Raw genomic sequence first — 16,219 nt, 5'->3', positions numbered from 1 at the left:
ACAAAGAGATGTACAATCTGAGTGTGACAATTCATTTTGCCAGTTTGAGAATCCGTGCCGTTGTGAGGATTGATCACAATCTTTTTAGAATACTTGTCATTGTTGAATGCAGCACAAACAGATGTTTAAATCTACCAATTACATTGCTGTAAAGAAAGAAAGAAAACAATTAAAACCAATCTCCAAATGATGGTTATTAAATCTAAATACATAATATATAAATAGATAAATAATATAAATAAATGTTACATTTATTGCTGCATATTGTTTAATTAGTCACTTACAACCTTATTAGTGCGAGTTAAGCATAAAAAGGCTGAATGCAACATTTCCTCTACCAGTAGAGACTAAACTATAATTACACATTTTTTTATTACAAGAATGACCTCATTAGATTTTCATTCAAATAACATATCATTTGTTATATTTAATAATCGACTAGAAAGCATTGCTGTAAAATAATAATAATAATAAAAATAAAATAAAATGGCTTTGAATGTTATTTAAAATGTTTATTTATTTATTTATTTATTTATTTATTTTTCACGTTTGACTAGCTGATTGACTAACTTTATGATTAACTTTGTCACAAGTTTGAGTTTGGCCAGAGTTAATAATGCCAAGTAGGTATCGATTCAGCCTGCAGACCTCCCAATGGGAGATTTTACACCACAAATAGGCTGGTTTTAGGTTTGTATAGGTGGGGTAGGCATTAATAAATCAAGCATTTTCTCAAAATATGTGTCAAAATAAGATTTGTCACCAAAAATCATTCTGCTAGCTGAAACACAGAAAAAGCTATGACCAAATTAAGATCCAAAATCACCCAGAGTGGATGAAAATAAAACAGCACCAACAGCTAAAACGACATAACTGAGCTAATGACACTTAACAACATACTGTAAGCTGGCATACAATCTTAATATTTATGACATGTCAGGTTATGATTTTTAAAAAAAGTCTTATAAACAAACTTTAAGTAAATTGTTATCCATAATTTAATTACATCATCTGCTGACTTGATGCCAGTGAACCGAAGAGCTTGAGCAAATATATGCACATCACTAAGGTCATTGATTTTTCCTGTACCTATTTTGGTACTGAGAGTAAAGAGCTCAGCACATAAATACATATTCATCTTTAAATCCTTTTCAGCAGCACGGATAGCATCTGGAAGCATGTTAACAAATATAAAGCTGAAAAGGTAATTCCAGACTCAAAGGTTACTCATCACTGGAAAGCCTAGGACGCTATGTGAGAGCCTAAATGTGTGTTGAGCTCTGAGCCATTACAGGGATCACAGCAGCACTGAGGGATCAGAAATCAATCTGGCACATTTCGCTCATCAGGGATGACATCATGGCTAAATGGTGTAATAGGCTCCAAAGAGCAATAATCAGCAAGTCGAGAGCCCAAACTGATGTCCCACTGGTGCAGGCTCACTTAACACACACCAACTTTGTCCTGGACACACAAAAATGTCAAGTAAAAGACATGGAAAAAGCCACCAATAGCCTAACCGAGGTATCCTGAACAACCTGGCGTGAGGGCAACCGATAACAAGATGCTTCAGCTAGTGTTTGTGTGAGCGGGAAGGAAAAAAAACACCAGAGAATGAGAGAAAGAGTGACAGCAGAGAGCTGCTGAGGGGGAAGATGCCGAGGTCTAATTTCAGACTCCGAGTGGCAGGTTCTTACTCAGCCGAACCGCTGCCAAAGCCTGACACCAGCTCCATTACAGGCCCAGCCCTTACTGTGAGCCCCACAACGCTCGACCTTTACCAGCCTCCATCCCGCAGTCTGATCTTCATCCCCGACTCCATCACACACATCCCCCACGCACCCTACAGAGAAGAAGCTACCCTAGGTGTCGACGTCCAATTGTGAAAACGGAAAGTGATCAATAGGCACCAGTGGCAGGAAGTTGGGGTCACCCAACCTCCCGTTTCTACGCTTCCTCTTTCAGCTCAGGCTCTCCAGCTGACCTTTACTTTGAGGATGGTATTAACACACTACGGAGAGGATTAACCAATTACAGTGGCACGTTTGGCCTGAAAGGTGCTGAGGGATTGAACCCAGGGCGATTTTCATTAGGCTGATCTCTGCTTCGGCCACTGTAAGTCAGGACTTAAATGAGATCGTAAATCTATAGTCTCCATTTCACAAAAGTGATATGAAGTCTATTAGAACATTCATAAGAAGCGTGTGGGAAATGGCCGTGAGTTGTTTTCAGCAGAAAGACCTTTATTGGTGCTCTGTGAACCCGGGTTTCCACAGTAACAAGCAGAGAGAAAATTGCCTTATTTTTCTCCTTAGATGTCCTTTGGTGATTTTTTGTTCTTCTGACCCTTCTTTTAGCCCACTCTCTCTTTCTTTTTTTTCCATCAACAGACATATGGCCATTTTTTTTCCCAGTTTTGTGATTATATATCGCCCTGAAGCCAAACATTGGCATCTGTTCCCACTCTAAACATGGATGTGAGCTTATGTTGCGGCTCCGGGCACTACCACCATAACACCCTTGAACAACTTTAAAGATCCAGCATCCATGTTAACCACAGATGCTGATGCAAATATCAACCCAGGCTCATTCTGAAAATGTACCCCTGTATGCATTTCTGGAGAAAGCAAAATAGGTTCCAGAAGGAATGTTTTTTTATTTATTTATTATTTTTTTATTTTGCAGTCTTTGTTTTCGGGAGGCCGATGTGTATGCTGTTTCAGATCTCAAATTTCTTTCGTGAGTACCTTTCGTCCCTGCTGTTCTTGTGTAAATCCACCAGAGGCCGCTGTTGACTCACTGACTGACCAACTGATCAACCATCCCACCCTCTATCTATTCTTAACCCAACCAATAGTATATTTTAAAAAGAACAGATTGACCCGCCCACCCACTTGCCTAGATTCAACTGTAGTGTTTTGAAAAGCAATCCAGAAAAAAAGTGTTTTTTACCATGTTTTCAGATTTTACCACATTCTCACCCTGTTATTTATTTTATTACTTATATTATTGACCCGCTTTATAAAACCGTTCCCGTTGTCATGGTCAACCCCGCTCTGCATATCAAGCCCATCGACATATGTGTAGAGCTACCGGACAAACTGGTAACAGCGGAAAAAGCAGTCCATATTGAGGTAAGCCGTCAGCTGGTAAGTGAGAAAAAGAATGGTGTCATACCACCCTGTAGCATTCTTTTTAAAGGTTCAGGACACACTGGAGAATTTTTTGTTAATATTAACAGATTTGTGTGTGTTAAGCATCAGTTAAGACAATGTTAGCACCTTTCAGCTTTAATTGTGGGGATAACTGGATAATTTTGAGCTTTTGTCAGCTAATTTCAACTTCCGGGTTTAAAATGATTTTTGGGGCGGGATCAAAATCGGCGACGAAGCGCAGTACTGCAAGTGCAATGATGACGCGTCTGTTTCTCATTATTATTCATATCGGAGTTTTCTTATCCTATGAGAAGAGCCGGCTGTTTAATTATTCATGAGACCTGCCAGACCTGCCAGAGTCAAGCCCGAGCTGTGAGACACGCCACAGTATTTAGCCATTCATGAAGGCTCATATGCGTTTGTTTCCATGATCCACAGGGTTTGTTGCATGTTTTCCCCCGCAATCTTGTCAGGGCCGATCATACAGCAAAGCTGTGTGTGTGCTGCTAGCATTTTTGTCGGGAGAGCAGCACGAGAATTAGAGAATGGCGGACGCTGTCTTTTATCAGGAGTTCGTTCACATTCAGACACATCACTGTGCTGCTGTGTTTGCCTAAATCCTCCAGATTACCAGCAGGGCTAACGGTTAAAATAGACAGGTCAGGAGACCTGCTGCACTGAGTCTGCTGGATACGGGGATTGAGGAAGAAGTCCTCATTTATAGTGTTTACATGAACACATCTTTATAATGATATAAATTGTGGTTATGTGTATATGAAATTACGAATAATAAATGTAGCAAGGCATTAAATCACTGTTCATTTCTTTGCATTTTAACTTTGTAAACTATAAACTCATGCGTCTCCTCACGGTTTGTCTTATTTTTTGAGCTAATTGACTACAACAGTTGTTCGCTCACGTTCTCCCCTGCTGGCCACGCCCACTCCTGCTCTATTCTCGCGGAGCTCCATGCCCATTAATCATGCATCTTTTGAAAAAATTCTGAAGTAGACTTTAACCGAAAGTGGGGGGTGTCATGGCCCTTTAAAGACAAAAAGCAGCCATACATAGCTTTGGCTACATAATTTGCAATCTTCAGAAACATAGTTAGGGCTACTTTTTCAGAACGAGCCTAAAAACACATTTGCCAAAGCTCCCTCTCTAAGCTTAAAGCCACACAAATAAAGCAGCATAATGCTATTGAGATCAATATTATTCTGTTTGCCCTCTGAGAGCATTTAAAAGCTTAATTTCCTGCTTAAAGAGTGCCCTGTTTTTGTCTTCGAAAAGAAAGAATCCAGACAGACATTGGTTTTGAGTGCGGTACTGATAATGTTACCAGTCTGACAGAGAAGTTTGAAGTGCATCCACTTTGAAGACTTGCTTTCTTGGATCTGGCCTGGCTGCGTCTCGCATTACAATGTTATACGATTTCATAAATATAGCAGTATTAATATTAATGTGAATCTTTTCAGCCTGTGGTCAAAGACATCATGAGTGGTTTCCTGTTGAGCAGCATCTTTCTGTGGTCCAACCACAAGGCTTATATTAGACAGGGAAAGTTATTTATTTATTCATTTTTCTTCGTCTCAGTTCCTTTTTTAATCTGGGGTCGCCACAGCGGGAGGAACCACCATCTTATCCAGCATATGATTGCCCAGCAACCCAGTACTGGGAAACACCCATACACTCTTACATGCACACACATACAGTGCACTATGGCCAATTTACTTTACTCAATTTACCTATAACGCATGTCTTTAGACTTATGGGGTAAACCGGAGCACCCAAAGGAAACCCATGCGAACACGGGGAGAACATGCAAACTCCACACAGAAATGCCAACTGACCCAGCTGGGATTCAAATCAGCGACCTTCTTGCTGTAAGGGGACAGTGCTAACCGCTGAGCTACAGTGTCGCACCTGAGAAAGTTAGTATTCCTATTGATCTAAATGATATGTTTATTATCTTACGGTACATTTACAAGGCAACGGATGTACCAAAAAGCGGAAACAAGATGTAAAAGAGTTACCTTTGTGGTTTTGAAAATGATCATATAAAATGTGGAGAAATGCATAGCTTATGTGAAAAATATGGTTCCCAAGATAGACTTAGTTATATCCAAGAGGCAGCTTATACTGTAAAATAAGATATAGTACATTCTGCCATTGTGTAATCAGCCTCATGTAGTTTTAAACCTTTACAATTTTGATCATTTTCCAAACACAGACGGTGTTAGCTTTGTCCTTACATTTGAAATCCATTCCTCTTATGTATAAAAGATTCAATGACAGGTCATAAAAGCATAATTCAAGAGATCAAACTCAGCTATTGCTTGATTTATTTAGCAGATTTGACATTGTAACAATCTGAATGTTACAGATCTGTTACGAGTCAACGTGTTGTCCAAGATCAGGATTCAAATGAGGCATGTAAAATATAATTATTAAACAAACCAGAAAAAAAAAAAAAAAAAAAAAACTAGAACAAACTAGGGAACATACAGCCATCATTGGAGTAATGGAAATAACAAAAGACCACGAGAGTGGAAGACAAACTGAAACATATAGTCCAGGTAATTAAGTGGAATGCACTGCAGCTGTGTGTGTCTGTGAGTGTCCGGATGATGGTCAGCTGCAGCAGGTGTTGATTGGTGCAATGCATTCTGGAAGTGGTAGTTTGTGATGTGTGTGTCCCTAGATCGCTGATGATTGTTACAGGCATGCTGTCCTGCAAGATAACCCTGCGCTTGGAGATACTTGAACCCAGGGCTCCCGCCTGATCATAAAGCATGACAAAGGGTCCGGAGATCAATTAGGCCTTGAGAGCTGCCCCTGGTAAAGAGGGAGATGGGGTGGATGGGGGTTTCTTCAAAATGAAGATAAAGCTGTGGTCACATTTATGTTTGAGCATGCGATATACTGTCATGCGGTGCTGTGAAAAGGGGCGGGACTAAACAAGATGATTAAACATTTAAAAAAGCATGCGATTACTCCATGATTTAAATGTCTGTCCAGAGATGTCATGTTTTGACCCTCTATCGATCTCACGCAGTCAAGTGATGCGATTTTCGCAGGTTAGAGTTCAACAAGCTTGAACTTTGCAACCTTCGAAACTTGACCGCATGACCCTGCGTTTACGATCTGACGCATTCGCGTGCGCATGAATGGAAGTCTATGGGGAGAAAAGTCAAGTGTGACCGCAGCTTTATTGATGAACAGCTGCAATCAATCATATCACGTGCTTCTCTGAAAATGTGTTTATAAAACCTCATTGAAAACAATCAGTCCAGGGGTCTAATCCAGATCTAGGTCTTCTGAAGCGATACCATAACTTTCTTTCATCGCAGATCTAGAAAGTGCATAAACATGGATGATCAGATGCATGTGATATGCACAATATGAGTGAGACCTTTTGATTTGCTTTGTTATAAGCAATATGATGAATTTAATCATATGAAGTGCAGTTGTCCAATAGTAACTTGAGTATATCATTACATAACGACTTAAATGGTGTAATAAAGGGTCAAGAGAGCTCTCTGATTTCATCTAAAATATTTCAATGAGTATTCCAGAAATGAACAAAGGTCTTAGTATATTGAGAAATGACACAAGGGTGAGTGATAAAAACATAAGTTTCATTTAGGGGCGATCTAATCCTTTAAGCAAACTAGGTCAGTAACTGGCAATGCCTCACAAACACAGTTCACTCAAAACAGGATTTTTGCTGATTATTCAATCTACTTAAGTAAAATTAAATATCTGAATGAATTAATGAATTGTGGGCGAGGCAGTGGCGCAGTAGGTAGTGCTATCGCCTCACAGAAAGAAGGTCGTTGGGTCGCTGGTTCGAATCTCGGCTCAGTTGGCGTTTCTGTGTGGAGTTTGCAAGGTTCTCCCTGCCTTCGCTTGGGTTTCTTCCGGGTTCCTTTACAGTCCAAAGACATGCGGTACAGGTGAACTGGGTAGGCTAAATTGGCCGCAGTGTATGAGTGTGTGTGTGTGAATGTGTGTGTGGATGATTCCCAGAGATGGGTTGCGGCTGGAAGGGCATCCGCTTCGTAAAAACTTGTTGGATAAGTTAGCGGTTCATTCCGCTGTGGTGACCCCGTATTAATAAAGGGACTAAGCCGACATAAAAATGAATGAATGAATATTTGGGGGTCAGGTTAATTGTTTTAGGTTATATCCACTTAAATGTGTAAAAACAATTTATCTAAAAATCTCTATTTTTTGTTGGGACAGCATAAAGGAATTGTGTGTGACCCAGCATTTTACAGTGTTTTGCGGTTTGCCATTTTCTGTTTTGCTTGTCATTTACTTACACAAACAAACAGACTGAACACATAATGTGCATAATTATAACATCATGATGTCACAAACTGGCATTTTTGTAGTTTTAAAACTAACAATGTTGTTTAAAAAGAAATGTGCACTTTGAAACCAAAAACGTTTGTGCATTCAGTCAATGAACAGTTAAAGCACTCACTGTGCCAAATGTTTCAGTTTTTAGTTAAAAAACAGTGTGCCTTAGCTGCTCAGAAAAAAGATGTGATTAGCATGTGAATAATCACTCAGGCTGCAGCAAAATTATGTCCTGATAGCACTGATTGGCTGATTCACCAAAACAAAAAACAGTCCCGAAATATTCTCTAGCAGCTATCCCGAGCTATTACACAAAAGCAGCAGAGTGGGGAGAAAAGTGGGAGAAAGCATCTTAAGGTCCATTTTATGCTTTTAAGAGCACTCCAAATCAAATCTGTGGCCTAGCAAAAACACTGACTATATTCAAATTAAACATTTGCAATGTCATGCTTGGGGTAAAGGAAACAAAATGTGCTTATTTTTTATATATTGAATACTATATCTACAAATGTAGACACATAGATAACACTTTATAATACACATTGCACATTATTAGTTGTTTTTTTAAGCATTTGCAAGTATAGTTCAAGCATTAACTCTTCATTAATAGTCATTAGTAGGTGGTTTATTAATAAAGCTATACATGCTGTATTATTGACTTTTGAACACATATATAATGTGCTTAATGATTGTAATGATTCATAATTTGTTAACGATAATTTATTTATTTTATTTTTTTACAAACCAGTTGTTTATTGGTGATTTTAAAGATAATTTAGAATGAATAAGCAAATAAAAAACATTTTAAATTAACATGTATAAACTACCTGATAAAAGTCTTGTCATTGATCCTAGTTGTACGAGCAACAAATAATAACTTGACTTCTAGTTGAGCATTAGGAAAATTGCAGAAGGTAGATTTTTCCGATGAATCATCTGTTGAACTGCATCCCAATCATCAAAAATACTGCAGAAGACCAACTGGAACCCACATGGAGCCGAGATTCTCAAAGATCTCAGTCAAGTTTGGTGAAGGAAAAATCATGGTTTGGGGTCACATTCAGTATGGGGGCATGTAAAAGATCTGCAGAGTGGATGGCAACATCTACAGCCTGAGTCTTGATACCTCAGGCTGTAGATGTTGCGATCCACTCTGCAGATCTCTTACATGCCCGCATACTGAATGTGACCCCAAACCATGATTTTTCCATTTTTGCTGGCCATTACATTACAAACCACAAAAGAGGGCAAATTCTCTAGCACCCATTCTCATACTTCAGCCTCCAAATCAAAGTTTCAGTAAGCGAAGAATGTCAAGGTGCTCCAGGATTGGTCAGCCCAGTCACCAGACATGAACATTATTGAGCATGTTTGGGGTAAGATGAGGACAAGAAATATGCCCGCTAGTGTACATCATGTTTTATGTATTAACAGTTACTCTGTAATTGATTATTACACAAAAAAATTACAGATTTGTGAGCTTGTGAGGATTATTAAAATTTTGTAAATTATAATCCCTTATAAATGATAATTAAAAGCTCATTTATGTTTTAAACAAAAAAGCAAATGAACAAAAAAATAAATAAATTTCAAGATAATAAAATGTAATTGTACAACCGAATCAAATATCTGCAATCCTATCTAAACATACAATTATGGTTTAAACATTGCTGAATAACAGGAGTGTTATAATATATTTTCTTTGTACAGTACACATATTTCAAATATTTCATATTTTCAAATATTTCAGTGTTGTTCAGAAATGATGAAACTGTACAGTGATTTATTTTAAAATAAAATTGCAAAGATTTATTTTTCATTTCATACCAAGCTTTTTAATTGTAATTCATAAGGGATTTAGGCAGCATAATAGTCCTTGCCGTAGACAAGCTCACAAAACTGAATTTGTGTTAAAAAGGTTTTTATTAGCATGCAGAGAAACTGTTAACACTGAATAGTTTAAAATCCACACTTCTTCTGAATTATCCTAAAAACCAAAAACTACTTTAAAGGTGCCATGAAATTAAAATAAAGTATTATAGTATTAAAATATCAGTACTGTAAGTTTTTATTGCTGTGAGATTGTGTTGGTTTTTTAGAGAACTATAATCTAGTGTGCTCCAAAACAGTGACAAAACTAGCGTTTAGAAGATTTAAAACTGATATAAACATGTAAAGCTTGTAGTTTGTCACTTCCCCCTAAATGGAGGATCAGTTTTATTCACGTCACGTCATACTTCAGTTTCTCATCAAATCATAACCAATCAAATGCTCTCTAGTATCTGTCATGCCCCTCCCCATTTAAGATGTTTTTTATTTGCTTTTCATCTGATGAGCTTGAGCTCAACCACTCTCACTGGCAGAGTGGTGATAAAACAAAATGCTATGTTTTTTTTTATTTTTTTATTTATTTATTTATTTTTTTTTTTTTTGTAAAGGCAGGGTTCATACAGTCATGTAAATCCGGAAGAGTCAAGGAATTTTGTCATGGCATTTTTCAGCCCTGGAGAAGTTGTGCTGTAATAAATTTAAACCTTGTTTATAATAAATAAATAAATAAATAAATAAATAAATAAATAAATAAATAAATAAATAAATAAATAAATAAATGAATAAAAAATAAAGTGATTTTTGATTTAGCACGTATACGTAGGCATTACATAAAACATTAGGTCCTAAAAATTGTCCTGGGAAAATCATGGAATTTTAGTAGTAAAAATGTGTATGAACCCTGTGAAGGGGAGGAGCTACACGATGTCCCGCCCTCTCTTCATGTTTCGGTTGACATTATGTCAAGCATTGAATAAATAAATGCATATTTCAAAGCACTTCAAGGGACCATTCAATGACTGGATTTTAAATAAGGTAATCGTAATGAAAAATGAATCATCAACAAAGTATGAAAATACTTTGAATAATAATAATATATGTGTAAATAAATCAAGAATACAGCATATGTAGCTGCATTCATAAACTGCTTTCGTCTTTAAATATAGAGTTACTGCTTAACAAAATGAGGAACAAACTATTTGCTAATGCTTAATAAATGATTCATAGTTTGCAGTTATTATAAAGCCTTAACGAGACACGCTTCAGACAGCATCAGCATCTACAAGACAGCAATGAGTCTGATTAGATGCCCCAACAAGGCTATAAATCTCAAGATTGTCATATGTTTGTGTTTGTGTGTTGATGACAGCAACCAAAATGGCTCAACCTCACTTTCTGGTTTAGAGATCCCTAGTGGGCAGCAACAGCTGGGCAGAGCTGTGTATCAGCGACAGATCTGAGCTGCACCAAAGAAAAAAAATAAAAAACATATTCCAAAGCTCCATGTATCCAGTCAGTAGAGATTATAGCAGGGTGTTGTTTCTGTTGCTCATTTACGCATAGTGGTTTGCATGTTGTTGTTTTTTTAGGTCCCGTGAAAACAACAAGCAGCGGTCACATGGGCATGTGGCTTCGTTAAGTGTTTGTGTTCATTACACGTTTGCTGCAAATTGTCCTACGGCTTCTCACTCGCCTCTCATTTATTGCTCATAATCGAGGAGACAGTGTGTGTCAGACTCACCCCTGAACCAGCGGGATTTGCCACTTCCACCTACACACGCACATGCAACAAGAAACATTTCTTTTAGCCAGACATTCCTGTATACACGCTCCTGTTTAGTTCTGGAAATTGACGTGTGAAAAAACCTGCATAATATTTATCTTCCTGATACTTTATGTATTGTCACTATCAGAAATTACTTTTAGACAGGTACAGGTAGGAATAAAAGGATATTTTAGAGCACGTTTTAGTCCATGAAGGTGTAATTTAACTGTCAAATATAAAGAAATTGGGTCACACCTTGATGTAATGTACAATTTATGCTATTAATTAACTATTAACTAAGAGTTTAGCTCAATAAACTACTAATTAACTTTATGTTAATAGTTAGTAAGGTAATAGGTGAGTTTAGGCACTGAGTAGGACTAGAGATGTAAAAAAAGATCATAATTTATAAGTGCTAATAAGCAGTTCATATCTTAATAACAGACAGGTATTAAGGTAGAAAGTAAATGTTGTGAAATCGTACTTAAATTAAAGTGTTACCAGAAATTGCAAGTAATTTTTGCTCATCGTGCTCTTAGCATTTTTAGTAGATTAAAATGAGCTATACAGCAAAGTAATGAGTAGATTTTAACACATTTTTATAAATGAAATCCTGAGTTCTTGTCTATAATATCCAATAGTCTTTAGACTGAATTTTATATGTCCGGTAAAACGATGTTGAGCTGACAATGAGGTAATCTTTGCTCTATTAGTTCTTTGAAACTAATTATAGGGCTATTTTTGCATGGCGCAACAGCATTAAGGGCATGTCCAAATCTACTTTTCCTATTCTAAGAATGGAAAAATACACTTTCTGCGCACTGGCGCATGGTCTAACAGGGTTGTGCTTATTCTCTTAGTGAGTTATCTGTGTGTTTTAAACATAACGTGCATTAAACCAATCAGAGTCTCATCTCCCATTCCCTTTAAGAGTCAGCTGTGTTGCACCATGGTGCTATTTACATGGCGGATTTTGTAAGTTGAAAAATGTAACGCTTTGCTAGCAAGAAAACTGTTAAAAAGACCATCTGCAGCGAGAGAATAAAGAACGACCCTCCTCCATCCGGCCTCTTTCTCTTTACTTTACTTTTACTCTTTACTCCTTTACTTTCGTGGAGAAAGAACACAGTGTTGTATGCACTCCACTGAAGACAGCCATCAGCCTACATATTTAATTTTGTTTGTTAAGCGCAAAGACTTGTTTCAAAACTATTTCTAAATTCAGTTCTAATTTCCAGCAAATTAATAAATGACTATTAATAACAAAGTGTGGTCAAGTTATATGCAAACACACGTCCTATTCTTATGCCCCATATGATGATACATACGTTTTCAAAACCCTACAGGTGGACAAATCTAAACTTGTTTTTATTAAAAGAAATATAAATATGCACATAATAAATAATACAAATAATAATAATAAATGGATTTGCTATTTAAACAAGGTGGTGCAAAACATGAAAATTAGAGTTGCACTGGTCTGAAAATAGCGATAAAAATCACACCAAACATGTCTTAAGCCTTATTGTGCCGGGTGTATGTTAGGGCCTATAATGTTTAAGATGAAGCCCAAATACTGCAGTGGTTCACAGTTCTGGTCCTCTGGCCACCCAGCCCTGCACATTTTGTATCTCTCTTTTAAATGGTACAATGATCAGTTCATGGATCTCCCTGCTAACAAGCTAATGATCTGAATCAGGTGTGTTATGAAGGAAGACATACAAAATGTGCCGGACAGGGTGGTCCAAACACCGAAATTGAGAACACTGCTGCACTTTAATGTCAATGTGTCATGCAAAGCAAATACATTCATTCTAACAGTGTTAGTCAAATCTATTTAGTCTACAGTCTAGTCTCAAATATACTCTACAATGAAACATTCATAACAGTTTTCGTCTGTTGTCATGATGGATTGCTGGATTGCAATTGCAGATTAGGAGCACATTACAGAAAGATTATTTCATTAAAAGGCACCATGGAATTAAAATAATGTTGTTTAGATGTTAGTATCAGTATTGTTAGCTTGTAGGATATCTGTAAGCCAGGGGGCTCCAAAACAGTGGCAAAATCTGCATTTAGAAGATATAAATCTGATGTAAACAACATGTAAGGCTCGTAGTTGGTCACTCCCGCCTTACTGGATCAACGTTTTTTTTTTTTTTTTCACTTGATCTCATATTTTAGTTTCTCAAAATCATGACCAATCAAATGCTCTCTATTGTCTGACATGCCACGCCCCCTTCAAGATGCTCACATTTGATGCATTTAAGCTCAACCACTCTGACTGGCAGATTGATGAAAAAGCAAGATGCTATTGGCTGTTTAAAAAGAGCAGGAGCTACACTTTGTCTCTCCATCTCTTCATGTTTCCAAACCAGGCTCATTCTGAAAACATACCGATATATGCATTCCTGGAAAGAGCCAAATACGTCCCAGGGGCTACATATGTTTTTTGCAGTTTTTATATTCGTGAATCTACTTGAGGCCGCTGTGTTTGCTCTTTGTGCCATTCATGCCTGCTGTTTTCACATAAATCCACCAGAGGCACCGGCTATTCCAATGTCCATTCACATGAAGGTAAGCAGCCAGCAGGTAAAAAGGAACAGCGCTATACCCGTAATGTTCATTTTAAAGACGAAGTGCAACCATACGTACTTCTGGATACATAGTTCATGAGCTCCAGAAATGTATATGGAGCTAAGTTTTTAGAATGAGCCTGTGTTGCATGTTTCAGTTGAGATTATATCAAAGATTGAATGAAAATGTGCATTTCAAAAGCAATTAATGGGACCTTTAAATCATATCCTATTTGTTTGGTGCCATGGTAATTTCAGTTAAGACAACATTTAGGACAAAAGCTATTACAGAACTGCATTTCTTAAGTGTGTTATCTAATTCTAACTATATAAGTTACAGAAACAGGCTCATTTTACAAAATGTCTACAAACTGTCTTTTTACGGTAACCTGACAGCTCTCCTAACTTCAAAAGCTAATGAAAAAAATATGATGTTTATGTTTGAAATAAAGAACAAAGATGTTCAATGGTAGAAAGAGGCTTGGAGGACTCTGAAGATGTTACATTCCCATGTCAAAACACCAGTAATTACAGACTGCCGCACAACATGATATTACAGTTTGCACAGCAGCTACAACCAGCATTACAGAGACCTACTGTACAAAGTGTCATGGAGCATTACCAACTAGAGTGCAAGTGACTATTTTTTTTTAATTTATTTATTTATTTTTTTTGCAAAAAAGGGATTTTTAAAGCGAAATAGCTTATATTGCAAAAATGTCACATTTGCTTTTTCTAAAAGCTCGCTCATTTTGTTTATTGATTTTGTTTAGGCTAACTCAATAGCAGTTTGTGCATTGATGGTTGCTTGCTAACACACTCAATAGGGGATTGTCGAACTTGATGACACAATTTAAAATTACCCAATTACAGGTAATATAATGTACTATTTATCCAGTTATCAAATTTATGTTATTTTGACAAAAAACTTCATTTAACATATCATATTTTTGTAAAGACCTAAGATAAGAAATGTTCTGTAATATGCCCTAAGGTACAAAGATATCTCTATGCAGTTTGCTCACATCTGACAGTTTTTGTGTTTGTATGTTTTCTTGGTGAGAGGGAAAAGGTCAATAGGCATTCAGTAAAATGTGACTCGTAGCAGTGTGTAGGCCTGTTCATTTTGAATGTATTGCTAAAAAGGTATTTATAACCATATGCTCTAAGAAAATAAATCTTCTGTTTAGCATTTCAGCTCTAAGTCTAACCAGTGGCTTGATTTTGGATGTCAGAATAATGAGATAGATGTGGGACTGTGCAAAAAATATGATAACCGACATCAAGCATGGCCTCAAAAACGCGTCAAAAATGCAAATGAATTTGACATTTCAGCTCTTTGATTCAAACGTATGTTAATTAACACTTGTGATTGAGAATTACAACTTTTAGGACTTATGTTTACTTATAAAGCAAACATTGACAAGATAACTTTAGCATATTAGCTCTACAGAACTAGACTGGGGTGCGTTTTCAAAAACTTAGCCAACTAAAGGTCACAAGTTCTGTCATTAAAAACATAGCTTGGCATATGCCAAATCTATAATTCTAACGAACATTTGCAAACTCTATTGCAAATTTGTATGCTTGCAATTACACCTCTAGAGCTATAGTTAGAAGCATAGTTCCCCTTCGGTTGGGGAACTTCAGTGCCATGAATGGGAGGATTCGGATCAGAAGCCGCTTATCTGGAGAGTATTGAACGGGCCAATGAATGAAATTAATTGGCAGCGTAAGCTTGCGCAGGTGTGCGACATCTGCAATTATCTCAGCATATAAGCACACCTGAGCCAGCAGACGCCATCCTTTTCGCTTCAGATCCTTTCTGAGTGAGTCGATGAGGGTTCCTCTTGCTGATCAGCACTTCAGAGCGAACGAGTGTGTCTCCCGGTCCAGAGTGGGTCTTCGCGGTGGCAGACGGTCGAGCTGGGTTACTCCCTTGCCTGCGGTTCTTTGGGTCCGGTCCTCCAGAGCGGTGCGTATAGTTGCAACTTTCCTAAAAGAGCAACACAGTCGTGCAGCACGACCTTTTCAGGATGGCGCTCCGACTGTGCGTTTCTGGATGCGGGGGTTTCCTGTCTCCGGATGATGGACACGATCACTGCATTGCATGTTTGGGGGTCCAGCATGTTAATGCGGTGCTCGCGGGCGGTTCATGTCGTCATTGCGATGCCATGACCGTTGCACAGCTAAGATCGCGGCTAACTTTCGCAAGAGAGCGAGCCACCCCAGTTGCCTCCTGTTCTAAAAAAGCAGCGGGCGCTCGGGCAGATCTGAGGGTTTCAGCGGGAGCTAATCCGCCGCCCACGGGCTCGCGGACCTCTCGCTCCTCACGGCGCTCCATCCAAGCTTCGGGTGGTGAGAGTGATCCGTCTAACCAGATGGTAGCTCTCACACTCGCTGACACCGGAGATCAGATGTCCTCCGCGGCATCGGAGGGTGGGCTTTCACTGTCCGACGAAGATCCGGACCCGCTCGCCCCCTCCGGGCAGGTGAGCGCTGTCAAATCGGATCCTGAAGCGGACATG

At 38.1% G+C, this 16,219-nt stretch overlaps 1 protein-coding gene and 1 long non-coding RNA gene across 4 annotated transcripts in view; both read right to left on the bottom strand.

The window, feature by feature from the left end:
• olfm2a (olfactomedin 2a) overlaps positions 1-16,219 on the bottom strand; it is a 246,246-nt gene that overhangs the window by 46,699 nt on the left and 183,328 nt on the right.
• LOC141381299 (uncharacterized) lies at positions 1,156-10,029 on the bottom strand. The gene is made up of 3 exons (XR_015481325.1): positions 8,718-10,029; positions 4,197-8,638; positions 1,156-3,089 (listed from the first exon to the last, which is right to left on the bottom strand). It is a non-coding gene; the product is annotated as an uncharacterized LOC141381299 (long non-coding RNA).

This window comes from Danio rerio, chromosome 3 (assembly GCF_052040795.2).
Source record: "Danio rerio strain M-AB ecotype USA chromosome 3, GRCz13ab, whole genome shotgun sequence".
In the NCBI taxonomy this organism is placed as follows: Eukaryota; Metazoa; Chordata; class Actinopteri; order Cypriniformes; family Danionidae; genus Danio; species Danio rerio.
This window is presented reverse-complemented; position numbering and strand designations above follow the sequence as displayed.